At 38.6% G+C, this 27,524-nt stretch overlaps 1 long non-coding RNA gene across 2 annotated transcripts; it reads right to left on the bottom strand.

Annotated features, from left to right (window-relative positions):
• Positions 1 to 1,417: 1,417 nt before the first annotated feature.
• LOC108442068 lies at positions 1,418 to 27,524 on the bottom strand. 2 transcript variants are annotated; one of them, XR_001858999.1, is made up of 5 exons: positions 27,454 to 27,524; positions 10,409 to 10,552; positions 4,610 to 4,728; positions 2,129 to 2,273; positions 1,472 to 1,509 (listed from the first exon to the last, which is right to left on the bottom strand). It is a non-coding gene; the product is annotated as an uncharacterized LOC108442068 (long non-coding RNA). The 2 variants fall into 2 exon arrangements; XR_001858998.2 differs by lacking the exon at positions 2,129 to 2,273 and having other exon boundaries at positions 1,418 to 1,509.

Raw genomic sequence — 27,524 nt, 5'->3', positions numbered from 1 at the left:
AGTATTCACTCACAAATGTTTCCTGCTGGAGATGCGAGAAAATCTGCTATAGGTGAGCTGAAGCTTAAAGCAGAGCAAAGTAAGTTTTCATTTATACTTTTTAGACTACTAGGACATTAGCTAGCATATATTAAGAAACATTTTCAGACAGGATGGTAAAACGTTACTTCAATAAAATGGACATAAAATGTTATGGCTCATAAGGAGGTTTGATTTTTGTTGAAAGGACAAAGTGGCTCTTTTTAACATTTAGGTTGTTGTACTCTGGTTTAAAGGGTGCATATTATGAAAAAATCCTTGCTGAAATAAACGTTTAAATGTAGTTTAAATGTAACATTGTTAACAGTTCAAAACACTCGTTTTCCTTGTCCATGTATGAAAACTAAGCTGCAGAAACATTTCAAATTCACTGTATTTGTGAACCAACATATTTACATATACAGTATCTGTGTGCTTGGTGGACAGCGGTTTAGCCCCGCCCATTGACCCTGACGTGAGGAGGGATGTTTTAACCTGGACTGCTTTTTGAGTGACATGAAACAAAGCAGCCAATCAGAGGCCTTTCACACATGTCTGTCTTAAAGGCATGTCTATGAAAAATTACACAAATGGATATCTGGGGAGAAAAACAAGACAGTGTAGCATATATCACTTACATCTTCATGTACATCATGTACATCTTCATTCCTGACAGTTTATGTGATCTTCAACCGTTTTTCTTCATGATAAATGTTTAGTAATGCAGTTCAGCTTGGGTGTTTCAATGCAGGTCAGTTTCCTTTACACATCCATATTCCAGTCGGAGACCAATAGACGTACTACCATGTACCACCAGCAGATGGCAGTGTATATACAGGTTAAATCTCAATGGAGAGAACTGCTGGATCTGTTTTACTTTCAAATCATTAAGTCCTTATCATGCTTCCATCTCACCAGAACATGCTTTGGATTTTTTTCAGGTTCTAGATTTGGAGGTTGTTGTTATCATGCTTCAAAGAAGCTGTGCTCTAAGACAGATTCTTGTCAATATTCATTGGTTTGTCACTTCAATGCAAGATGTGAGAATCTGGGTTAATTGGAGAAATTTGAACTGCCAGAACTTCCACAAGATTCAGTGCCAAAGCCAATCAGTGCTGGGTAAAGGTACACGGAAGCAAAGGCCAAACGTTGCGTGACACCTGCATGCCTCCTGGTCTCGCTGCCAGTGGCAGATTAAACCTGAAAAGTCACATTTTCCTGTTCTAATGACATCTGAAACTAATCACTTCACAAAGCGCGGGATTATTCCACACCACACTCTGCATTCCTATACACACCCACAAACACAGCACACTCACAGGAGGTGAGGGTGGGAGGGTGGGGGTGTGTGTGTACGTGGCTGCTCCTCAACAGAAAAAAAGGGACAGATTTTCTTTTGGTTCCAGAATATTTGTAGTTTTTATTCCACACAGTAAAGCAGTTAAACTTTATTGAGAGGATAAAAACTGGTGTCGTTGGCTGCCACAGGCTCTGTAAACAGGACAAAAAAAGGAATATCTTATAAATGGTCAATCATCTCAAGCATGCATAACACTTAAGCCATATCCTACACTCAAAAATGAAGATGCTAGACAGGTTTCATTGTGCAATTCAAAAGAAAAGGAAAGTTTGAATACCTTAAAAACCTGAAATTGGATGGGTCATTTGATAACTGCTTTTGTAAATGAGATGTCCTGTATAAATGTGAACAGGTTCCGATCATCAAATTCTTGGCCCCTTGGCACAAGTATTGGGTGGGCTCCTACCTGGCTACCTTTTTGGGTGGTCAGTGAACTTTTAAGATACTGCCACGATGGCAGCACACTAACCGTAGGGCTGGGAATGTCACCGCTATGAACACTTATTTTTTTCCAATCTACTACTACCAACTAAGAGCAAGATTATGCCCACATTAGCATCCACCCAATAATCAATGCAGCACTCCCCAATAAAGCATATTATAAATTACAACAAATTTAAACCAGACAGCTGAATTGTACATAATGAAGTAGTACGTAACAAACTTTAAAAAGCAAACTGTCAAGCATCCAGGCTAAAGCATACTGCCACAGCAAGCGTGGAAATGGTCCTTTTCTCATTTATATCTTACCTCTGATGATTAGATCCCTGCTTTTTCATTAACTTGGGTGACATTTGAGTGTCATATCTGGCTTTAGAAATGGGCCTCCTCTACTGTTGAAGTATCAGATCACATTTTTACCCATCCGCAAGGCATGTTGTCTAAATGTCTGGAGCTTCAAAGTCAAGGGAACACTAAATGTCAATGCTAAAACACTGAAAGCTTAACTGAGGTAATGGTGGATAGTGGAGTGGTTGCTAAGCAGTGATTGGAAGAGAAGGTGAAGCAGATGGTTAGGAAAGACATGCAGAGCTTCAGGATAATGATCGGTCATAACAAGACTGCATTGCTTGTAATCAACCCGCCACAAGACAAAACAGCTGTTTAAATTTTCTCATAATTGCCCTAGCGGCTCAGGCCCCTGGGCACATATCCATAAGTGAGTGAGTGTGAAGGACTTTTCAAAGTTTAAAGGACATTAATATAATGTACAAAGAAAAACCAACACGTTGGTACAGAATTACTAAAATATCTGCATTTTTTATTTTACCGGATTTGTAACACTAAATGAATAAATGTTATATTTCTCTGCAGTGATAATTTAGGTTTTATCCAGATTTAGTTCCAATCTGGACATTTTTCACATGTTTACCTATCAATCTCTGCATGAGCAAGAAATATGCATGAAAAATATCAGCCCTTTGAGATAGCTAGCTCAAAACTAAGCTGTGACAAGACCCGCTGCTGCATTTGTTTGGTTCTTTGACAAAATTATGACATAGAAATTGGCATTTTCCACACAGAACTAAGACAAAATGAGCATAATGTGGCTTCTGAACGCTGGTGAAAGCTCAGGAAGTTGAAGAGCATGAAATGTAATGCTGACTCTGTTGAATTCCATGCAGGTCAAAGCTGGTCTATACTGGTTTATGCTGGTCTAGTGCTGGTTTAACTGGTCACCCAGCAGCATATCAGCATTGAAAAAACAACATATTGCTGTTCTCGAATCAAAAGCTTGTATCTCCAAAATAGTAACTTTACAGGAGAAGCAAAAAACATACTTTACTTTTAATGCAAGTCAATGCAACCAGACTTTTTTATGAAAGTAATTATGATTAATTTCTTTTGTTCCATTAATCAAGAAATTTACATACAATGGTATTTTCAAATTACAATAAAAACTGAAAAACGACAAAAATGGAGATACGCGTTTTATTTCCGACAACAGCAATATGCTGATTTTGCTGGTGGCAAGCCATGCTGGTTTTTCTAGCAAATGTGCTAGGCACAGCACATTTTGTTCTAAATTGCAGCTGATGTGGCGAAGTAGCTAAAGTTGATGTTAGCTGGATAGATAGGTAACATATTGGCCCACAAACTGTCAACCAGATTATGGGATTTTAGCCTGTCTGAAGCTAATAAAATGGGCTCTGGCCTCTGAGACTAGCTACCTTCCCTTCTGAAAAAACGCTGCATTTCATGCTAGTCTAAGCTGGTTTATGCTGATCTGGTGCTGGTTTAGCTGGTCACCCAGCATGATCAGCATCCAAAACACTAATTTTGTGGTGAGCACATTAGCTTCCATGGCTGCTAACCAGTATACCAGCATCCAGAAGACAACATATACTGGGATTGGCCACGGTGGTGTATGCTATTTCTTATTTATGTTTATTTAATAGGGACAAACACTTGAGTATTGAACATTACAAACAATTGCCTGGTGCTACATTTATAGCAACATGCTAATTTGCAATGTTTGTTCTTGATGCTTGACCTTCTGTCTTGGCTTATGTTAAATATTGCATTCAGGCCCAGCCTCTAAATTGTGAAAAATTCATTCAACTCAAGGAATTTTTGGTGCTGTTTTAATGGCAAACTGCCATACCTACATACCTGCTATACCTACAACCACTATAATAAAGCAAGAACTTCAGATGTACAAGAATTCAGGTGTACAAGTTTTTAAAGAGATTTTTAGATGCGCACAGCAGCCAAACAACCTTAATTTAGGTGTACTTGTTTTTAAAGAGATTTTTAGATGCACACAGCATCCAAACAAGTACTAGCTTTATATAAATGGCCACATCTTTCAACCTCAAACAGCTCTAGCTGTGTGAACTCTCTGAGGTGGGAAACAAGAAGTTCCGACCTGGAAACTTCCCAGTTCCCAGTTGTCATGAACGCAGCAGGTAAGTATATCTTTGTGGTTAAAGGGGCACTCTGGCCCACTTTTCCTAGACTTTAAACTGTAAAATGTTATTCTAGAGATCACTGTAGAACCCTGGTAAGAGGCTAGTAAGCATGTTTACTACAACTGTAGCAATGGTTAAGGTTTAATTTTGCCAAGAGTGTGCCTTTAAGTTTGGTTTAGGTGTAGTACAGCAGTGTTCAGATAGAGCCAGTGAGAAACAGGAGGCAGTGCATCAGTGGAGACAATCTACTAAGACAGCAGTACAAAACATATGAATGTGTGACTGAGTGTATTCCAGTAGAGGTATTCTCTTTACATACCTTTTGACATGTCACAGCCAGACCGACATTCTCCAGTCAGGTTGAAGAAATGAGTTCAGAGAACTGTATGTTTTATTGCACCCACATTAGCACATTTTCTCCATCCGCATTTTTAAAACCTGGAATAACAACATTAAAAAAAAACTCATCAAAAGTCCAAGAGTCTGAAACTGCACATACTGTAGCTTTTTAAAAAGTGTTAGTCCACATGTTTTGATGATAAAAAATAAATCAGCTATGTCCCATGGCTAAAGCCAGGTTCAAAGCGCACGGCCCATCTGGCGGGTGGAAGTGGAACAGCTGAAAGAGGCAGGAGGAGGATTTGGGGGCCCCGTAGGAGAGGCGGGGGGACTCCAGGGGCCTCACTCACCTGCCTGCACCTGATTTAGATGCATGAAGCTGTTCTGCGTGGGCTGTTTATTCAGCCCAAAGAAATCAGCTTTCTCAGCTGTCATGTTTGTCAATAGAAAGCATGAACACCTGGAAGAAAAAACTGGAATGAGGAGGAAAGAAGTGGAATAAGTTTGGATGTGTATGCATGTGTTTGTGAGAGAGAAAGAGAGAATTTCTTTTGTTCACTAAAGACGTACCTGCCCTCAATCGAAGGAAAAATAATAAAAATAGTGAACAATATCTTTTGCATGTGGAAAGATACCAGAGTTTGTTCGTTTATGGCAAAATATGTTTACAATTATAAAACCCATGGAGAATAGAAATACCACCTTAAGCCAATCCAGTGTAAATCAGAGAACACCGTTCTAATCAAAATGTCCATTAAGGACAAGCTCATTCATTTTTTAAGTGTCCAAAAAAAAAAAAAACAGGAGACAGGATTTACTGTATCTAAAGGAAAAGTACACAATAGCTTTAACTAATAATATTAATAACAATATTAAGTCTTATAGTGTTTCATTTGCTCACTTTTTGCTTTTTGCTTTTTGTATTGACACTTTAACTCTTCTTTCTTTTCAAAATGAATGCCAGCAGGCCCAAAGTATCATTACACACCTCTATAACCTAAGAATAACTTCTTCCTTTGATGGCCCTGTAGTTACTGAATAATAAGCCTTAGTATGTAATAAGCCTGGGATTTTAAACCAACCAGTTACAGCTGTGTCCTCCCAACAAAAGTCACAGACAGTATGTTCTGCTTCAAACACACACTAACATTCACACAAGCAGCTACCCAAACTCACCTCAGCTACCTTTAAATGCCTCTCATGTGCATCTCAAATGGCTAAAGGAGATATTTCTGAGGATGTTAGACAAGAATTATATAATATTTCCATGCATACGGAATGGGAAAGTAAAGAAACAGTAAAAGATACAGAGAAAATGGGACCCTAACAAACATGGAACTCCTGTTAGACCATTAAAACTGTCCCCATCAGATAAACAGTGTTTAAAGCTTTCATCACTGAGAGAAAATCAAGCTTCACCATTGCTGCAGATCTGAAAACATCTACAGGTATTTCTGTCTATCCTTAGACTACTAAGTAAGTTTATTAATAAAAGATAGTTCATTAAATGAAATGATGTCACTATATTGGAAGATAATTTTACTTGTTAAGAGCTAAATCCTAGTAGAAATGTCAATAAATAAGTTAAATAAGCCTGTATTTTTGCAGTGTAGAAGGTCAGGAGCCCAAAAACCTCAGCTAACTTAAAAATGTGCATCCAGGGGGGCCCATTCCTGCCTAGATCCCCAGAATCACCAAACCCAGCCCTGAGATTAAGGCTTTATGGACTACTTATCTACTACTACTTACCTAAATTTTAATTTGGACCAAGAGAAGCAGAAAATGCAAACAAGTCCTAAGACTGAACTTAAGAAGTATGGATATGTCCTTGTGAAGAACTGAAAGCAAGTCTACCGAAAAGAACAGAAACTGTTATAAAGCTATAGAATCGTTTGGTGTGATTTCACAAATGGTTTTGATCAGACAATCCATTCATCTCACATCAGCTGTGCCTTATTTTCTTTTATAGAAAAGAAAAAGAAAGCTAGAACTCTCTCACTCTGGTTTTCACTCCTGATGCTCCTCACACACTGTGGTGTCCAGCTATCAACGTAGCTTAGAGTCACTTTAATTAAAACCTCTGCCCAGAGTGATAGGACATATGGCCCCCCAGATCTGCAGTGAGATTACTGCAGTCTCCAACATTAACAGGCAACTGATGCAATTCCTGCGCCATAATGTGTTCTCCTCGCGTCCTCAAAGCACCTTTAAATGAGTTGCAGCGCATACACACACACACACACACACAAACACACACACATACTCACTCTCTCCAGAGCTGATAAATGTCAAAAAAAGCAGTCACTTTTCCTGACGCTGCCTCATTTCCTGAATAAATATGTGACCATGCAGCACCTGTTCAGTTCATAATGAGCAACTACCAGCGCCGACTACCTTCTACTTTTGCCCCCAAGATTTTTTTCCCATTTGATCACAAGTCGTGTTATAGGTTTTTATCATCCGGCGCAGGTTCGGTTTTATGTTGTAGCGCGTGGATAATGGCCCCTGGTGGTGCAGACATATTGGGTGGAATAAGAATTATATCCTCTTGCAAATGTGAGCTTAATTCGAGCCGTTTAATGGCTGACTACACACCCACAGCCAAGAGGATGAGGATGGAGCAAAGCCACGGACGAGCTAATACCGGATTTTACCCCAAAAAAAAATAGCACCCAATTAAAATATATTAACACTTGTGTGTTTGTTCACAGTGGCTGTCTTAGATTTTAGCCTGACCAAACTATAAGTGTTCAACATTTCAATAGAGTATAAAAAGTCAAATAGAAAAAGTTTACTGACATCTAATCAAATCAAATCAAGTCAAATTTATTTGCATAGCACTATTTACAACGGATGTTGTCACAAAGCAGCTTCACAGAATTCCAGTAGAGACAAAGTAAAAACCCCAGGTGAGCAAGCCGAGGGCAACAGTGGTAAGGAAAAACTCCCTCAGAGCTGAGGAAGAAACCTTGCACACAAGGGGGGACCCATCCTCCTCTGGTCAAACTACCTACAACGTTATTATACTACTAATATTAATAGAAGTTGTATTAATAGCTACTATTAATAGTAGTAATAGCTAGGAGTCCATGAGGAACTTCAGTGTAGGGTGGGCAGTTAGTCCAAGGCAAGTGGCGGTATCTATCACCCCACAGCCTCTTCATAGGGCCTCTTATTTGCCGTCTTTCATGGAAACCTTTGGAAACCTGCATGGAAGCTTTTATCCAGAGCCACTTACAATGTGATCATTTTACACAGGTTGGTGAAGACAGTGTTAGGAGTCTTGCCCAAGGACTCTTGTTGGTATAGTGAAGGGTGCTTCTCCGGGTGAGGGACCACCTCTGCCTTCTACAACATAGACGGCAGTGATGTTACCCACTACGCTATACCAACCACAAACCACTGTCGACCACCTGGGAGCATCAGAGTCAATAAAAAGAAATTTTGGGTGGGAATGTAGACTTATTAGGGTAGGAACAAACTGAGTGTGAAATGTCTAAACCAATCCAATGCCTTGTGAAGGCAGAACTCAATGCAGGGGAGATGGTGTATTCATCAAACTTGTACAAAGAACAACAAGCCTAAGATCACTGTAATGCATGGCCTCAAGTGGCTTATTGCTTTCATTAAATAGCACAAATTGTAAATAATTCAAGTTATTCTCAATTATAACTGATAAACAGTTACTCTGCCAAGAAATTTTGTTCCTTTACATTGCAAATACCTGCTGTTGGAAAAAAATCTTGTATCTCCATTTTTGTTGTTTTTCTGTTTTTGACATAATTTGAAATTATTTTTGCTCTTTACATTGTGTATAAATTCCATGATGAAAGGACCAAAAGTATCAGCCCAAAAAGTCTGGCTCTACTGACTTAAATTAAGAGTAAAGTGTGTTTTTTCCTTCTCCTGTAATTATTTAATGAGCTAATACATAGTGTACTATATCAGGAGTAAGAAGCTGTTTGAGATTCAGCCTGATTTTGATCCTACTTGAAGGGGAACTCCATCAATTTTTCAAAAACTTCTACATAATTAAATGGTTCAGATGTAAACAAAGTAAGTCAGAATGGTTTGGTGTGAAATGCTCTGTTCTGGAGAAATGTACTGAGTCAGAATTGTTCATAGTGGTGGTGTGAACCAGACGTCTGAAGAGTTTAATACCTCTGGTCATTTTGGATAATAAATAAAATGACTACATTTGTGTTGTAGATGTCATGACCACTGGTTCCCATCACCGCCACTGTAAACAAATCTGGGTCTGTAGGTTTTTCTGCAATGAACCATTTCACATCAAACCACTCTGAATGACACTGTTTACATCTCAAGGACTGAATTATTAAAAAAAAAACACCTGTCCCTGTAAGGCACATCTAACTTTAAAGCATAAGTTCTTGAATTCAAGGCCTGCGATATTAATAAAGGATTTTATTTAAGGAATTTAACCCCTTATAGCTTTCTTTTAGCCGGTTAGGCGATGACTTACTTACAGTTAAAAACAAACTTCTTCTCAGTTTAGACAACACTGGTTTCTCACTTCATCAATGCACTTGATGACCCATGCAAGCAGCATTAGAGTGAAAGAATTCAGTCCTTGTGATGTGGTCAGAGGTGTGTGAGCATTTTTCATGGCTCAGCCAATCAGATTTTAGGACCGGATCTTATCTGTTTCACCTTGCAAGGAAAAAAGAGTTGCTTTAGCAATCAATAACACTTTGCCAGCTCGCTTGCTTTGCTTGTGTTGTCAACTAAACATTAAAAGGCCATGTTTAAAGGAATTCAGGGGCAAGTTGTAAAAGGGTCATACTCTTCTTAGTGGCAGCAGTATAGCAGAAAAAAAGTCTAACCAGTTGCCCCCAGATGTGTTTTTTTTTTTGTTATTATTTTGTTATTTTACACACCAAAAAATATTGAAAATCAAATTATATCTCCACCGCAGAATCAAAAAAACACATTGAACCTGAAAATATGTTGATACATTCTCACTAAACAAACAAGACATCTCATCGAATCTGCTGTATATCAATAAATGCAACTGAGTCTGGAATCCACCCATCCCTATTTCCCTCCATGAGGGGAATTCCGCCACGATTTTCAATATTTTTGCATAATTCAATAGTTCAGATATAAATAAAGTCATTCAGACTGGTTTGATGTGAAACTGGTTCTTTGCAGAGAAACTTGCCAACTCAGATTTTCTTTGTAGTGGTGACAGAAGGTCATAATGTGTATATAAAACAAATATAGACATTTTATTTACTACACAAAATTACCAGTGAACCTACATGTTTTCTGAGTTTTTATATGCAATATTGATATTGGTAAAATCATGGTAACTCTGAAAAATGTTTTCTATGGGGACTTTTAGCCTTATAATGCCCTGCGTGTACGTCTCTGCCATGAATGGATTGTAAAAATACATTTAAAGACAAAAGGTTTTAAAAAAATAATGTCTCAGGTATCAGGAAGTGTATTTGTAACAGTTCTTCATGAAATCATGCAGGTTTTAGAAACATTAAATACTCTAGATCAACACAACTATAAGCCTAATGCAGAGCATTTCACATCCAGCCATGCTGAATGATGCTGTTTACTCCTTAATGATATAATTACACAAAACTGGGTGGAATTCCCTTTAAAGAAACAGAAAACACAGCATATGGGCCATCACCGCTACCTCCAGAGAGAGGAAATAGCTTTCTGCCCTGTTTCCCTAACGCTCACCAACGTTACCTGAGCCCACTTCTCTAATTAGGCTGATGGCCTGTCGCTGGGCTCTCACCTGAATAAGACAGTGTTTCTGTCTGCAGAGGGGGAACAGGCCACAAAACATCAGCATGAAGGCTGTGTGAGGTCCATCATTATTGTAGCTGATTGTGTATTCCTCCTATTTTCCTTTCTTTGAAGAGGTCTCCAATCTGGAATACTGCAGAACATAGAGACGCTATTAAAAATAAATGTACCATTTCATCCACACAATGATTAACATCATATGTTTGCATAAGTCAGGGTTTACATTAGTCAAGTAAATGTGTTTTTATCTGTTTATCAGGTAAATGTGTTTTTAGCTCCTTTTTTCAAAGAGAATTCTACCTATTTTAAAATCATAATTGAGACTTTACGATTATAATTGAAGCATTCAGGGGGGCTGATGTGAAATGCTCCATTCTAGAGAAACAGCAGTGGTGATAGGAACCAGACATCAGGAAAAATTTCAGACATTGTTTCATGAAAATGTTTTGGCGTAAACATTTTTTAAAAACATACAGGGTAGAGAGGTACATTCAGGGAAGGGGATACAAAGCAAAGTAGTCACCAAAGAAAACATGTCTTTTGGACACCAATGTAGCATGACCAGCGTTATGTATAAAACTAAGAAAACGTGTGAGTTCACTGGTTATTCTTGAAAGCAAGGAAAATGGCTGTATTGCTCGATTCCTGGTTCTCATCACCGGCACTGTGAGGAAATCTGGTAAGTTTCTCTACAATGAACTATTTCACACTGCACATATTTTCCATTTGTTTGCTATTTCTATAGTCAGGAGGGCTTAAAATGCATCATTGTATTTGTATATGTTGATCTGAAGGTCAGTAAGTTTAATGAGTTAAAATTGAGTTGATTAAAAACTGATTCTAATGATTTTTAATGAGGTATGCACTATTTTTAGCCAAAAGGAACTGACAAAAATCTCAGAAATTGTCCCAAAAAAAGAAGACTGTAGACCATCATTCGCATAAAACACTAAGAAATATATATATTTCTTTTATTTCAGAAGCATAATCTCACACTGAAAATTATAGAAAAATGTAACCTTTAACTCAAGTGAATTTAAAAAAAAAAAAAAGAAAGAAAAATCCCTGACTAAGAAATCACTATTTCATAAAATCACCTGTTCCACAATTATTGGCACCCCTAACAATTCCTAGAAAATAAATGTAATCATAGCATTTCTGTCGTTTCTACTGTAGTTTATAAAGTTGATCAGAGTGTCTAGGAACCTTTAATTAGTAATTAAGCCCTTCCTGTTTCCCTGGGGTATAAATATGATGTGACACAGAGGCCTATTTTTTCTTATCCACTCTTCAGCATGGGAAAGACAAGAGAACGCATCATTCAAGTAAGGCAGGTGTGTGTCGACCTTCATAAGTCAGACAATAGCTACAAGAAAACAGCCACCCACCTACACCTGCCCATATCTACAGTCAGAGGAATCATCAAGAAGTTTAAAACAACTGGAACAGTGGCAAACAAGCCTGGACAAGGACGCAAGTTTATCTTGCCACCATGCACAGTGAGGAGAATGGCAAGAGAAGTAAAAAGTTCTCCAAAGCTCACTGTTAGAGAATTGCATCAAAGAGTAGCATCTTGGGGTCACAAAGTCTCCATAACAACCATCAGGCGCTATCTGTTCTTGTTAAAACTTTGTCTTTTCTGGAATTCTGTGAGGCTGCTTTGTGACAACATCCGTTGTTAAAAGCACTATACAAATAAATTTGATTTGATTTGATCTACATGCCAACAAGCTGTTTGGGAGGCATGCATGGAAAAAGCCTTTTCTCACTTACAAGCATAAACGTAAATGTCTGGAGTTCGCTAAGCGGTACTGAAACTTCAACTGCGACCATGTGCTTTGGTCAGATGAGACCAAGATAGAGCTTTTTGGCAACAAACACTCTAAGTGGGTCTGGTGTAACACAAAAGATGAGTATGCGGAAAAGCACCTTATGCCCACTGTGAAGTATGGGTGAGGGTGATGCTGTGGGTCTGTTTCTCTTCCAAAGGCTCCTTGTTAGGGTGCATGGCATCATGAACTCTTTGAAATACCAGGACATTGTAAATCAAAATCTGGTTACCTCTGCCCAAAAGCTGAAGATGGGTCATCACTGAGTCTTTCAGCAAGATAATGAACATGTGGCCAAATTTACACAAAAGTGGTTCACTAGACACAAAATCAAGCTCCTCCCATGGCCATCTCAGTCCCCAGACCTCAACCCAATTGAAAACATGTGGGGTGAGCTGAAGAGGAGAGTGCATAGGAGAGGACCCAGGACTCTGGACGATTTAGAGAGATTGTGCATAGAGGAATGGTCGATGATCCCTCTCTCTGTATTCTCTCATCTTGTGAAATGTTATAGGAGAAGATTGAGTGCTGTCTTGTTGGCAAAAGGGAGTTGTACAAAGTATTAACATGGGGTGCCAATAATTGTGGCACAGATGATTTCATGTAAAAGAATAATTTCTTAATGTGGGACTTTTCCCACTGAATAAATCTTGAATTAAAGAAAAAAAGAAAGAATTTATTAGAAGCCTAAGAGCACGTCTTAATGAGGGGTGCCAATAATTGTGGAGGGCCCTATGTAGCTGTTGTTGGAGGAAAACCTCATATCTCCAAAATGATAACTTTACAGAAGGAAAAAAGCCTACTTTACTTTTAATGTGTCAATAGAACCAGACTTTTATTCTGAGTCACTTTAATTGTACAAAAATAATAATGTTTTAATGATGCAATCAATATTTTTATAAAGAATAATAATCAATGAAAATCGCTGCAAGGTAAGAGATTCACACCCCGTAGTTATAATTTTGCCACACACTTAAAAATTATGGTTCTTCAAGGGTTCTTTAGTAAACTCATAAGGGGTTCTGTTATTATTATAATGTCAGTACAGTTATGATGCCTGTTACTGTAGAAGAACCCTTTTTGATGCTACATAGAACCCTTTTCAAAAAGGTTCTATATAGAACCATCTACAGCACATTCTCCATCAATCTGAAGAACCCTTTTTTTTGTATATATATTTATTGAAAATGTACAAAACTTCAATAGAGGTTAACAATTAGTGAACATAACAACAGTATATTTCTTTTTTAGAAAGGATCCATCCATTTTCTAAGCCGCTTCTCCGTCAGGGTCCCGGGGGGGTGCTGGAGCCTATCCCAGCAGTCTTCAGGCAGAAGGCAGGATACATCGCCAGTCCATCACAGGGCAGACAGACAGACACAGACAGTCACTCACACACTCACACCCAGGGGCAATTTAGCATGTCCAATTGGCCTGACTGCATGTCTTTGGACTGTGGGAGGAAACCGGAGAACCCGGAGGAAACACACGCAGACACGGGAGAACATGCAAACTCCGCACAGAGAGGACCCTGGTTGCCCAGCTGGGGAATCGAACCCAGGCCCTCCTCGCTGTGAGGCGACAGCGCTACCCACTACGCCACCGTGCCGTGGAAAAGATAAAAAGAAGAGGAAAAAAAAAAAAGAAAGAAAGAAAAACCCACCCACCCCACCCCTCTCTCTAAACCACAGTGTATACAGTTAAATTAAATGGAGTATAATATGTACGATGGAAAATGTTAAATTGGATTTGTCTGTGTTTAGTGGATACCAGTACTGTTTGAGATAAGTTCAGTAATCTGCTCCAGCTATCGTCTTCATACGTACATCTTAGGTCTGATTCCCATTTTGATTTTTTTGAACACTTCTCATAAGCTGGTAAGTTATCAATAACAGTCTTATAGACACAAGAAGTAAGGCGTTAGTGGAAATACGTTTGGGATCCAACAGACACGTTTCAAGTAAGGTTTCCTCTGGTTTACTTGGGAATATCCCTAATGACTGACTTCTGACCCAATGCCTGACCTGTAGATATTTAAAGAGATTATGTCTGTGTAACCCATAGAACTCAGATAGTTCACCAAAGCTGGCAAATGCATTATTAGTGTAAAGGTCACCGATCGATCTAATGCCTTCCTAACCCAAGTGTGTAATATACCATCTGCTACAGCTGCAGGGATGTTAGGGTTGCCTTTAAGAGGTGTGTTAACCAACAACTGTATATCTAAGCCCAGAACAGAATGTAACTGTTGCCATGCATCAAAAGAAGCCAAAATCAGTGTGTTTGTTGTGATTGTAGAAAGTTGCTTTTTTGAGCCCAGAAAAGGGATAACTGCTAATGACGTGGATTTTAATTCCTGCTGTTCTATCGAGATCCACCTTACATCATTACCCTTTGAAAAAATCCACATCCACAGCACGCAGATTTGGGAGACCAAATAATAGATTCTGAAATTTTGAAGATTTAAACCACCCTTAGAATAGGGAGCCTGCAAAGTAAGAGGTTTGACCCTTGCTACCTTTTTACGCCATAAAAATAAAGATATTGCTCTGTCTAATTCTTTAAAAAATGTTATAGGAACTTTTAGGGGAACACAATGAAATATATAAATAAATTTAGGTAAAAGATTCATTTTAATTGTCTTAACTCTACCAATTAAAGATAGAGGAAGGTCCATGCATCGCTGTAAATCTGCTTTAGACTTGTTAAGTAATGATATGTAATTCTCTTGGTAGACTTTGTTATATGAGGAACAAACAATAACACCAAGGTATTTGAAACAGAATCTGGACACCATTTAAATGAAGGTAGTACTTTTATCTGCTGTTCTGTCATATTGATTGGAAATGCTTCACTCTTAGAGTAATTCACTTTATAGCCTGAAACTGCACTGTATGATTTAAGGCATGTGAGAAAAGATGGGAAGGATTTGGCCAGTTGAGATATAAATACTAACAGATCATCTGCATAAAGCGCCAATTTATGCTCCTCTGTGCCTATTTTTATTCCTGTGATAGATAAGTCAGAGCGGATTACATTGGCTAATGGTTCTATAGCAATGGAGAATAAGCCAGGGGAGCTTGGGCACCCCTGTCTACAACCTCAGGAAAGCGTGAAGGCGTCCAACATGACTCTGTTAGTCAGGATCTGTGACCTGGGGCCGTTAAAGAGTGTTTTAACATATCTAATAAAACTGTCTCCAAAATTCATGGCCTTCAAAGTCTCAATGTCGAATGCTTTTTCTGCATCCATGGACAATGTCACTAAGGGATCTTTTGGCAATGTCAATAATATGAAACAGCCTCCTAAAGTTATCCGCCCCTTGCCTGTTCTTAACAAAGCCTGTTTGGTCTGCATGGATAATTTTAGGAATAACTTTCTCCAATCAAGATGATATTATTTTAGACAGTACCTTATAATCTGAATTGAGGAGGCTCAGGGGTCTATAATTGCCACACCTCTGAAGGTCCTTTCCAGGTTTGGGAAGTAATGTTATTGTTGCAAGCTCCAAAGACTGAGGGAGTGATGCCTTTTGAAAAGCCTCTTTGATCATATTTGTAAGGGGGGGTTAATAGTTTTTCCGAGAAGATTTTAAAATATTCTAGAGAAAACCCGTCAGGCCCCGGAGCTTTATTGTTCTGTAATGATTTGATAGCCAGGAGAACCTCCTCCTCAGATATTTCTTTATCCAACATATCTTTATCAGTTGTGCTAAACTTAGGTAGAGGTAAATGACTCAGAAATTGTTTTATTCTAGTATTGTCGTTTTCAAGATCAGTCTTATATAGTGCTTGGTAATATTTTTTAAATTCTGAATTTATGTCTCTTGAATTTTCTAAATGTCTACCATCCTCTGCTTTAATACTCTGAATGAATTTTTCCGTATCTGCCACGCCAATAGCTTACTTGTTTTGTTACCAAATTCATAATAATGATATCTTGTTCTGGCCATTCCTGCTTCAGCTTTACTTGTACACAGATTGTCATATAAAAGGCGTTTTTGTTTTAATGTACTAAGTGATTCTGCTTGTTTTGTTTTTAAATGGTCAATTTCCAGAGCCCTTATATCATTTTCTAATTGAAAGACTTGTTCTCTATTTTGTCTGTTTTTATATGAGATATATGAAATAATGTGACCTCTCATATATGCTTTAAGTGCTTCCCATATATTTGAATGTGAAGAGGTTTTTAAATTCACTTCCAGATATATGTCTATTTTGGTATTCATAAAACTAACAAACTCTGGATCTCTCAGCATAGTTTCTAAATCTCCACCTTGGAGAGGTAGACTCAAGTTGGAGTTCTAATTCCATTTTTACCGGATTATGGTCTGAAATTGTAGCAGCTAAATAAGAACATGTTTTGATCTGTGACAAAAGTGTCTGCGAAGCCAAAAACATGTCTATTCTTGAGTAAGTATTATGGACTCTGGAGTAAAACGAATAATCTTTGCTAGTTGGACTGTGTAAACGCCACACATCACTTAGCCCTAATTCTCTCCTGCCTTGGGTCAAAGCCATTGCAGCTTTGGATAATAAAACAGTTTTAGGACAGGAGCGATCCATTGACGGGTTTAAAACTAGATTGATATCACCACCTAAAACACATTGGACCTCAATTACCGCCAGTTTTGTAATTAAATCATTAAAAAAATGTGGATTGTCTAAATTTGGGCCATATAAAGATACAAATACTATTCTGTTTGTGTTTATTACACAGTCTATCAAAACGAATCTACCATATTTGTCTTTTTCTGTGGAAATTAATCGAAATCTAAGGTTCTTGTTAATAAGTAAGGCCACACCTCTAGCTTTGGATGTAAATGAGGAACAAAAAACATGGCCAACCCAGTCTCTGCGCAGCTTTAAGTGTTCTATATCAGTGAGATGGGTCTCTTGGATAAATGCAATATCTGTGGATTGTTTTTTAAAGTATGTTAGTACTTTCTTCCTTTTAATGGGGGAATTAATCCCTCTAACATTTAACGAAATACAGTTTAACTGTCCTGTCCTACTCATTTGACATGTTGTAAATAAATCTCACTCTGGTTATTAAGTGACAACTTAAAACATAAATGACAACTTGAAGGAAATAAAATCTCTGGTATCTTGCCAAATATTTACAATTTTCAACACTTACAAAATCAGGCTTATAGAGAGAGAACTTAACAAATCCCTTCAAACAAAATACAAAGAAAACCCACCCTAGAAACCCAAAATAAAAAACACGGGCTAGGTTAGACTCCATCCCTAAACATACTTGGTAGCCTCTGCGGTCTACAATTCTAAAGTACTGTTATAGCTCCTAGAAAGTTCCTACGTCAGATGGTGTTGAAAAAAGCTTAAATCCCTCTCTGTGTCGGATCCTTACTGTCATATTCAATGTTTTTATCACGCATTTTTTTCTTCACCTCGTTGTAAGCAGCCATCCTGCGTTGTATCTCGACGCTGTAATCTGGGTAAACGGAGATTTGTCTGGTATCCAGATGAACAGTCCCCTTGTTTCTGGCCAAGCAGAGTACCTTGTCTTTATCCCTGTAGTTCAGAAACTTCACAAGGATAGGCCTGACGCGCTCCGCCGCTTTCCCCAAGTGGTGAGCTCTCTCAATGATGACCGGGGCGGGGAAGTGCTCCTCTCTGAAAAGTCGCGGGATGAGACGCTCCACATAGCCGATCACATCATTACCCTCAGCCTTTTCAGGGATGTTTACAATTTTCACATTCAATCTTCTGCTCTGGTTTTCCAAGTCATCCGCTTTCTCCTTTAAAAAGGCTATCTCTTTTTCCATGTTGTCTATGTGGGTTCATGCGTCAGTCAGGTTGTCTCCGTTAGCTTCGATCCTAATCTTCATTTCGTGCAACTGATCAGCTAGGGTCGACAGTGACTGTTCAGTCTTCATTATGGATTGTTGGATACTACCAGTCTTTTCATCTATGTGACCAGTAAGCTCCTCTTTCGAATCACGAACAGCTTTCATCAGGGATTTTAGCGTTGGTTTATCTTGATCAGTCGCCATCTTTCCCTCATGCGAGCACAGAGTTTTGTACCAAAAACACCCAGAAACATGTAGTTTCCAGCCAAGTTGGTCTGATTCAGGTAGAAAGTAAATGCCCATGACTATTACAGGGCAAGTTCAGTATTTGCAGCGATATAGTTAGTTATTACAAGGGCATTACCGCAGAGGCTAACCCGGAGCTTACAGATACACGTCTGCCCACAGTGGCTGCATCACGTGACTCCTCTGAAGAACCTTTTAATTAATGTTTTTAATGTGTTAATGGTTTTATATAGAGCCCGTTTTCTTTACTACAAAACCCTTGATGAACGATCATTTTTAAGTGTGTAGTAAAGTTCTCCCCATTGGATGACCCCCTCAGTCTGTGAGGGCCGCACTCCTCTTCTCCAGGCAAGTCCGCTAAGAATGTCTAAATAACAGGCGTGCTTGCAAATTGCTTAGTAATAAGAGAGAGTGAAACCCCACCATCATCCTGACCGTTTTCCCGATGTACAAAAAACCTGACCCTCTGAGAAAGTGCACACTTAAGAACTTCAAAGAGCTAGCTCTTTGTTTGACCACACAGCTTACGAGTCCATACCAAAAGTGCTTTGTGTGTTGATATGTGACCTCTCTATCGGTGCTATGGTTTATGCATAAGTCTACGATGGTGGCCAACCCATGACATTGGCATTCATGAAATGCAAAAGATTCATATCTTTGCACGGTTGCAATGGATAGGGGGCCAAGCACTAACATGCTTCAGCAAAGATGTAAATGCAGGCTTCCCAGAACTAGCTGGTCCACTTCTGCATATTAGCATTCCTGAGTCATAGCACTTCTCTTTCTTGCGCTGGGCCACTGAACACAGGAGTGCCTCTTTGTATTTTACTAAGCAGTAGATGTAATGAAACCCAGAAAGCATGGAGAGAGAGAGTGTTGACTGAGGGATTTGTGACATTGGGATATAGGTGTTATAATCCACTCTGAATTTGACTTAGGTAGCTTGTAAGAAATAGTGTAGCACAAAAGAGAAAGCCCCCTATTCATGCAGAGGAAATGTTAAAAGGACAACAGGCTTTATTTTGAGCATTGCTACCATGAGGTACTTCAAGGGTGTGGATGAGTACAGTCATCTCTTTAATGAGTTTCGAAGGTGCATGCCAACTTAGAACTGCAAAGACAAAACCAAAATGAACACTTATGAAGGTTATCTCACTAAAACCTGACAAGGAAGAGCACCATTTGTTGATAAATTCTTCTCTAAACAGACATCTGTTGGCATATCTACATCAAAACACGTATCTGAGACACCTTTTTGGCAGACCCCATGCACGGTCAGGTTAAAACAACCAAAGCATCTGAAGCAGAAGTCAAATTTAGCGAAACTGTGGATGCGTCAACATGTCCTATAACTGACTTTTGGTGCCTAGCTAAATGACAGACACATGATCCAAGGCTAGTTTAGTGGAATGAGACATAGCACATTTGACTGACTTAACTGAAAAAACAGGCTGCACACGTTGAGCAAAGCCAAAAAATCCCCAGATCAATGTAAGCACTTTTCTGTTCACTGTCTTAATGACAAGGTAATTGCACTAAACAGTTTTTTATACTGTTATAAGGATTGGCCTTTGCGTAGAGGCCTCGACACCTTGATGATGATAATCATTTTAAGCACTGGTATACAACATTTCAAAACAGACGACTTCATTAAAAGTTATGTTTTTCTTAAAGCGATGTTTTACAGAAAATTTTCATTTACTCAATTTCCCCCTTAACACAAACGTAGTCTATCAGCCAAAACATGCCAAGACTGTCACCCAAAAAGATTAAACCACCCTTCAATTATTTAATTCCTAGTCAGACCTGCCTATAAATACAAGTTATTAACACCATAAAAACCAGTGTTTTTTACCAGTGTGGGAAATACCCCCCGATATTTGGAGGTCCCATGTTGGATATCTACTCCAGTGTTGGCAGGCTTCTAACTCACTCGCCATAGCAGCACTGATGTGTGGACAGCTTCAGTGGCAATTCTTCTTCTGCAAATGCTCTTTTCTGGTTTGATAATGTGCTTTTCCACACATTACTTGAGGTCTTGCACATTTCTTTTGTCTTAAGTTTGAGAAATGGGTAACAATTCACTCTTTCCACTAAATTCTTGGGGAATTGGGAAAGTTTTCAGGTTTATAAATATGAGAGTTTTTCAGAGGTATCTCGGGCATAGTTACAGTTGCTAGGCTATGAAGGACCAACTGGGCAAACCTTGTTTGCTAGAGTGCAGAAGCTCTTTGACTGTGGGTGAAGCAGTTAAACAAAGGCCTTTCTCTGAATTTGCATTTGAGCATCTGTTTTTTCCCTAACAGACACCATAGCTTCATAGGTTTATTTTCAGGGACCCCCAGAATTTTTATTTGGAGATCAGGTGATCCAAGAGGTTAATTAGGCTGTCCCAGACCCCCCAGTATCTCTTGTATTATAATACCATTTTTTGTGCAGGGATATTTTTCCATATTTCTTCATAGAGCTTCAGTCTTAAAGTTTTATTGCATTTTCTCATTATCTAAAAAACATTCTGATTTTTACAAAATCAGTCCATAGAACCTTACTGTCCATCTCAGACATTCAGCTTTAGTATTCTAGCATAAAGGTTCTTATTTTTTGTCTATTTCCTTGTCTCAATAGGGGCGTCTTGATACCTAGAGTTATCTTCTTACAGTGGAAGGATGGACAGAAACATCTGTGGATTTTTTCTAATCTCTCAAAGATATAAGCTCTGCTGTTAATCTGATGGTAGCAGTTTACCAGGTCCAGTTTTCTCTGTATCATTTAGTATTTTATTGAATTCCAGTTTTAGAGTGTTTCATTTATTTCTGAAATAAATATTGGCCATTTTAGCAGAAAGACCTACTATATAGGTGCACTTTGTAGGTTTAGAATTAGAGACTGTAGCCCATCTGTTGCTGTGCAATTTGCTAGCCCTCTTTTACCATATCCAACAATGGAAAAGGATCATTATAGGACCACCATTGACCAGAAGTTATTTAGGTGGTGGACCATTCTCGGCACAGCAGTGATACCTGCATGGTAGTGTGTGCTGTGCTGGTATGAGTGTATTGGCCTCCGTGGTGCTGCTGGAGTTTTTAAAAACTTCTGTCACTGCTGGGTTTAGAGTTGAAAGTAATTCCTCACCAGTGTCATGAACACATATTTTCTAATATATCTGCTAGCACACCTGATGTTATAACTATTGATTAGGCGCATGAATGGTGTTTCTGATAGACATGGTCTGTACTTTTGCTTCTATTGAAGCCTACCTAAGGTTTTGAAATACCAGCTACTTGTAGAGTCGATCAATAACATTTCTAGCTACAAATGTTCCTCCTTGTATTTCTATTTGGGATCCTTGGGCATGGACTGATTGTATGTCTGTTTACAGAATATGAGCAAAACAACTTGCAAAATATTCTTCCATATCTTCAAAAACTGGTGGGAAAGATGTTTTGCCCATGCATAAAAACATCTCTACACTTGTGTAACTACATTATATGCCCAAACGTATCTAGACACCCATTGTAATGAATGAATTCAGCTATTTCGTAGGTGCAGCTGCATTTAGTTGCACACCCATAGATTCTGCAAACTCCATAGAAAAGCATTACCACTGAAATAGGACGCTCTGGAGCAGCTTCATATAAATCTAAGGCTACCATCCCCAAGCATCTACTAGGGGGTTATAAAGCCTCCCAGTACTAGGCTGTGGAGGAGTGGAACTGCATTCTCTGGAGTGATGGGAGCTCCATCCAGTACCTTTGGGATGAGCTAGAGTGCCGTTTGTGATCATCCAACTAATCATCCAATCATCAGTACCTGGCCTCACAAATGCTCTTGTGGCTGAATGCAGTCAAATCCTCATAGCAATGTTTCAACAAGCCTTTGCTGCACCAGAGCACAGTTACTGCAGCAAAGGGGGACAACACTCTTGAATTCAGAAGAAAAGGATGTAACGTTGCCTACAAACTTTTAGACATGTAGGCTCATGTACTGCCCATACAGTCTTGTTTGTGTTGCGTGTTGCTGAATAATGAATGTATATGACAAAATAAACAACTTTTCTGGTATGTAAAAGCTTTTAAAGTTCTCTGTGACTTACTACTTTAGACAAATGACATGGGAACAATAACAGCTCAAAGAGAAAAAATGTGGAGACCTCTGGACTAGATAAGATAAGATATAGAAGCAATAAAGCATTGAGTCATTTAACTGAATGAAATGTATCAGGAGATTTAAGACAAAATCACGGAGACAACTGCGACTGTGTATGTTGCAATGACACGCAATACTGCAAAAGAGTAATTGAAGATGATGCGCTTGGTGGTCGGAGAGATTTCTTCCTTCAAATGCTCTGTATCAAATTCAATCAGGCACAGCGTGGCATGTGCTCAGAACTCTCTATCCTGCCGCGCAAACAACCTCTCGCAGACAATCACACAGGCAATATGCTCCAATCTCAGCTGGCAGCTGCTGTGGTGGTTAAAACACACCCAGATTAAGCAGGGCTTGATTTGGTTAAGGTTATACAAGGAAGCCAACCTCTCACCCCTCTCCCTCTCTCTCTCTCTCTCTCTCTCTCACCTCATCCCTTGCTTTCTCTGTCTCTCTGGCTGACTCTAATCCCCTCTTCCCTTGCAGCCCCTCACCACTGCTGATCCTGCAGGGAACAATTATTCCCCCATCACTGAACAGAGCTGAATGCAAGTTTCTTTGCAGACTGTGGTAATGTCACACCGAAGTCCGTGGTTAATGTGAAGAGCATTAGAACAACAGAAATACTTCGGCAGAGCTATCTGTTGCTGCAGTGCACTTACTTCACATGGTAATATTTACTATCAGCCTTGGGGAGTTGTATGTAAATGGAGGATTAATTTAATCTGGACTGTAGAGCTGCAGGCACACTCTCTCTGCTTTCATCCGGCACTTTCTGTGTTGTTACTGCAGCGCCGCTCTCGGGCACTGAGGCCCAGCCAAGAAATCTAAAGCCAAGAAGTTTTCTAGTTCATCTGGCTCGTATCCAGGTCATGTATGGGTTAGGTTTGTTAGTTCTAAAGGGGAATTCTACCAATTTTATAAAACATAACTGAAGGCGTTCAGAGTGGTTTCTTGTGAATTTCTCCATCCTAGAGTGAGAATTGAATGCTTGCAAATGCTGGTATAGTAGCCATGGCCATCTAGGCCACCTAGTAGCATCTGTAACACCTGACCTAACAGACAAAGCAGCACAAAGCAAATTGTAGCACCACACAGAAGAGTATGACTGAAATATGATCATTCAAAAATAAACTGGCTTTACAAGATGTTCAGTGCGGACAAAATATGGCAAACATGAACAAAAAGTGGATTCAGGAAACCATATTTACATCAGTTAAAGCAAGGAAGTTTTCAAAGGAGGAGGTTTTAACAACAGAAGCTGCCCCTCAGATATGGAGAGGAATTCTTGCCAAATTGGGAAAGTCACCACAGTGGAAAAACATGAAATGCAATGCACACGTGACATTAACTATCCATAGTCACATGCAGAATTCATGCCAAAATGCAAAACAAACCCTCTATTTCGTCACGTTGCTTGACCTCTTTACTTAAAAACAAAGCATGAAGCTTTCACATTTTAAAACTGAAGCACTAAATTCCAGCCAGCGTTGAAAACAATTCACCTTGAAACGTAACAAAGGCACGGCTACATTTGTACTGTGATTTTCTCAGTGATGTACTGCAGTCAGAATTATGTGACAAGAAACATTTTACATTTTCAGTTCTTTCGAAAAGGAATCGAGTTTTCATTCCAGTTGGATGTTATCTTGCTCCTCTTGTCACAATGCCGAGGTTGGCTTTGTCAGCTTCTTTTTCAAATTTTGCATTCCACCTTAAAATATGCAGAAGTTACCTTAATGGAGTGTAGGTGCCTGCAGGGGTGTAGCACCAAAATGTGCAGGAAAGGGAAAACTTTTAGTGTATTTGTTGTGTTGTGTGTCTTTATGAAGTTGGTTGGTATACATTTGATGGTCAAACAGCTGACAATAAGGAAAATGTGCTTTGAATCATCAATGTTGCTGTACTTCAATAAGAATTAAACTTTGGTGTTGCTTTAAGAATTAAGACTTAGGCCCAATTCCATTTCTTATTTTTACCCCTACCCCTTGTTTGTGAGTGTAAACCTCCCCCTTGAAACTGAGTTAGAAGGGGTAGCGGTTGAAATCTTCCCCCACCACTTATGGTGAAGTGTTAGGGCTGTTTGGCCCTTCAAACCTCCAGGTTTTTCAGAGACTCACTCCAAACAGTGTTATGAAAAAAAGAAGAATGGCAAAGATGGCTGCATGAGCGACCTAAGAAACCCACAAATGTAAGTATTTTCTCTGTTAGAAAATTATGATAACCATTGTATTATCTTAGTTTAATGTCGTTTCAATGTATTATAATACATTGCCAGAATGTAACTGCTACACCATTTAAGGTGGAATGGGAAAAATTTGAACAATGAGCTGGTGAATAGCTGGCTTCAGCTTCATATCACAAGGGGTAAGGGTAAAAAGAAGAAATAGGATTGGGCCTTAGACTTGGTCCATGTTCAAAACAATCAATGCAGTTAGAGGGAAGTTTAAAAAGAGGAAAAAAACTATGTTTAAATATAATTACTGTCATTTTCACTGAAACGGTTGTTTATTGGTTTGAACAACAATTATCTACTTTGGTGAGCTCACCTTGTCTCATATCTTCAGTTGCATCAAAAAGGAAGGTGAAGCTTTCTCCCTCACCGACTGCCTCAGAATCTGACTGTGTTTTCCAGGCTAGCTGCTATGCTAAGGCTAACTTCATTTGATTATGATCACAGAAACACTGTATGTTTAAAAACAGTACTTATAACAGCTGGACTGAATCAAATCCTGTGCTTATTTATCAGCTTTCGTTGCTTACATGACTGCAAATGCAGCTAATCGCCATTAGTTAGTTAGCCAGCCAGTTAGCTAGCTAGCTTATGTTGCTACAACATATTAACAACTTAGCACTTTAGGCTCACCTTTTTTCTGTAAAAAAACAGAAGTTGTTTGCCCATTTATTCATTTCTCTTTCTTTCCACTCCTTTTGTTTAGAAAAACCCGAGTTTGGTTTCATGTTAACCAGGTCAGAATTAGCGGACAGCCGCTAGCAATAGACGTGTGTGCCAGAACATCAAACCACTGTGCCAGAATGTAACTGTAACACTGTTTCCTGTAGAATGGAAAATTTGATTAAGAAGCTAACTTCAGCTTCACCCTGTCTTATTATTTCTTTATTCTTGTACTGTTTATAATCATTATTTATTCTGACTCTAATATAGAAATATAGAAAATTCATTGTCACATCTCAATTCGTTGAATTGTTCCAGGCTCATTGGTGCTGGAAACGTGGTCATAAAAATCATAATCGGACATTGTTCCAATTTTTACACAAGCAGAGCTTCTATGTGTCTCTAAGTCTATGTGTTCAGGAATTTAAGTAGCCCTGCGTTTGGCCATCTGGCGCAAAATGATACCACATATTGCACTAAAGTAAAAGCGGGTTCTGTTACTCACAATGGATCTCTCACCATTCATCAATCTAAAGTAAGCCATCCTGTGTTTTAGACCACGTTGATGTATCCATTTGAAATAAATGAAGATCTGGGTGCATATAGAGACGTTATTGGGCATGTATGTGTATGGGTATTTGGACATGTATTTATGGAATTTGGTGATAATCTAAGTCCAGTGTTTGTTAGTGACGTTAGCCTAGCATATCCTGGTGTGAACTACAAATGCACGTCAGATACCAAACATATCTTGACTGATTGACTCCACCTGGCGTAAGTAATAAATCATGTTAGTCTGATTTTTGAACGATTCCTTTAATGAACCAATACAAACATTATCACGTTTACAAGTGTATATACTATAATCTTTAAATCACAATGCTTTAATCACAAATGTGAGAGCTGTGCCGTTTCTGTAACATTATCATCACATTAACGTTATATTCATATTGTTTTTTTTTAGCAAATACAATAACCCAAATAAAGTTTAGCTTACATTAAAGCCATTATCACTATCAACATTACATATTAAAACCAACACATCACCACTGTAAAGAAAACTAGGTCCACAAGTTTCTCTATAATGCACCGCTTCACATCAAACCACTCTGGGTGACTTTACTTACATCTCAACCAATGAATTTTGCAGAAATTTTGGAAATTTGGTGGCATTCCACTTATACACTGTCATAAAACTAACCGTTTAAGCTGATAAGAGAGAACAATATGGGTTTCCAGTGAATACAGATACAGATCTTTTGTTTTTTCCTGTCTCTCCTTGTTTTAACAATGAGGGACAGATTAGTCAGAATGTGAAAAGTGATAAGCCACATGAAGTGAATGATTTCACACTATTCAGTTAAGTTTTAAGTAAGACTCATCACACTTGCTTGCTTCTTTTTGCCCTGCATCTGTTTTCTACTTTTTATTTTGTAATTATGAATCGACATTACTAGTGAGGGGCTTCGTACAATGAAACGCAAAGACAAGCAGGGCTGTTTAACTCATCCATGACCTACAACTGCATATAGCATGACATGAGAAAATGCTACAGAACTTGAATGAGCTTAAGTGATGAAATGTTGTAGTCATAGATGACTGCATGACTGGGGGCCATTTAGCTGTTGCAGCTGTTGTTAAAAATTGAACTTTTTTTGTCATTTTAAACAGCGACCATGGCTAAAATGAGAAGAGGGTTGAGTTAGCACTGAATCAGCCGATGCGGTTAACTAGCATCCATGCTAAGAGCCTCAGGATATAAAGGGCATTTTTTAAATGAATCATTTACTTTCAGTCTATAATTTTTGTACATTTCAAGGCAACATTATCAATCCATATAACAAAGTCATTGAAAATAAATAACAAAGTATGAGAAATCTGTAATCTTCAGGAAATTATGATTCCACTTCTGTTTAATATGTGACTTTCAGGGTAGAATCAATGTTGTGGCGCATAAGTAACATGTAAGTTTAAAATAAGTATTTTAATGATTATATTTCAAGGTAAAGTTATTTATCTAAAATATAAAAAAGTATTGTTGAAATGACTTGTCTTGTATGAGTAAAGGACTGAATAATACGACAAATAAAGCGATAAAAACTCACTTTTTTATCCATTTTGCTTTGATCGACTCGACAAATTCCTTCAGCTTTGTGTTTATGGGCCTGAGGACATT

This window comes from Pygocentrus nattereri, chromosome 15 (genome assembly GCF_015220715.1).
Source record: "Pygocentrus nattereri isolate fPygNat1 chromosome 15, fPygNat1.pri, whole genome shotgun sequence".
In the NCBI taxonomy this organism is placed as follows: domain Eukaryota; kingdom Metazoa; phylum Chordata; class Actinopteri; order Characiformes; family Serrasalmidae; genus Pygocentrus; species Pygocentrus nattereri.
The sequence above is the reverse complement of the archived record's forward strand: the minus strand, read 5'-3'. Positions and strand labels throughout refer to the sequence as shown.